Below are 1,261 nucleotides of genomic sequence, written 5' to 3'. Positions count from 1 at the left end.
ATCTGTGCCTCAAATGAAACTATCAGTAAGGTCACAAGACAACCCACAGATGGAATATCTACAATGAATATGATAAGGGTCTATTATCTACAATATATAAAGAACTATCAACAACAGAAAGACAAACAACCCAATTTAAAAATGGACAAAGATTTAAACAAACATTTCTCCAAAGAAGACATAGAAGTGGCCAATAAACACATGAAAAGATGCCCAACATCCTCAGTCATTAGGGATATACAAATCAAAACCACAACGAGGCAGTGCACCCAGCAGTTCTACAGATCCGTCTCTTGCTTCAACAGTGTTTGGATGGAACAGACCCAGGGACACTCTTTCTATTAGCCTCTGACCACCCTCTAGCCTTTTTTCCAGTCGCAACATTTGGAGCTATCTTCTCAGCCAGGCTCTGCCTCCAGGACCAGCTAACACCTTATTTTGAGCTTAGCTCCTTATTACCAATCAACCATGAGCATCCAGATTCATCAGAATTATTCCCTCAAGGTGGAGGAAGCCATCAACTGCCTGGTCAACATGCATCTGCAGGCCTCCTACACTTACCTCTCTCTGGGCTTCTGTTTCAACCAAAATGCTGTGGCTCTGAAGAACATGGGCCACTTTTTCGAGAAGGCAGATGAGAAGCCCAAGGGTAATGAGTGTCTCTTGAAAATGAAAAACCACTGCAGTGGCCACACCCTTTTGCAAGATGTGCAGAAGCCATCCTAAGATGAGTGGAGTAAAACCCTGGATGCCATGGAAGCCACCTGGTTCTGGAGAAGAACCTGAACCAGGGCCTTTTGGATCTGCATGCCCAGGGTTTCTGCACATATAGACCCCCACCTCTATGACTTCCTGGAGAACTTCTTCCTGGATGAGGAGGTGAAGGCAGGCACTAGTCAGCTTTTTAACCACCCAGGTGCCCTCTCCTAAGCTGTGGACCAAATGGAAACAATAAAGCTTTTCACAGCAAACAAACAAACAAACAAAAACCCACAATGAGGTACACTTATCACCAGAAAACTGTGGCTATAATAAAAGACAGACAACAAGTGTTGGTTAGGATCTGGAGAAACTGGAGAACATTGCTGGTATGAATGAAAATGGTGCAGCCACTTTGAGAAAATTTGGCAGTTCCTTCCAAGTTTCATACAGTTTTGTTTGAAAATGAATAGAGAGGAGGAGCCAGATGGGAGAGGAGTAGGAGACAAAAATTTCATCTGGTCCCAGGAATTCAGCTAGTTATCAAACTATTCTGAACACC

At 43.6% G+C, this 1,261-nt stretch overlaps 1 pseudogene; it reads left to right on the top strand.

Moving 5' to 3' along the window:
- Positions 1-468: 468 nt before the first annotated feature.
- On the top strand, positions 469-930 carry LOC111154379 (annotated as a pseudogene).
- Positions 931-1,261: the final 331 nt, after the last annotated feature.

The sequence above is a fragment of the Enhydra lutris genome, unplaced genomic scaffold, assembly GCF_002288905.1.
Source record: "Enhydra lutris kenyoni isolate GAN:26980312 unplaced genomic scaffold, ASM228890v2 scaffoldscaffold37, whole genome shotgun sequence".
Taxonomy (NCBI): domain Eukaryota; kingdom Metazoa; phylum Chordata; class Mammalia; order Carnivora; family Mustelidae; genus Enhydra; species Enhydra lutris.
This window is presented reverse-complemented; position numbering and strand designations above follow the sequence as displayed.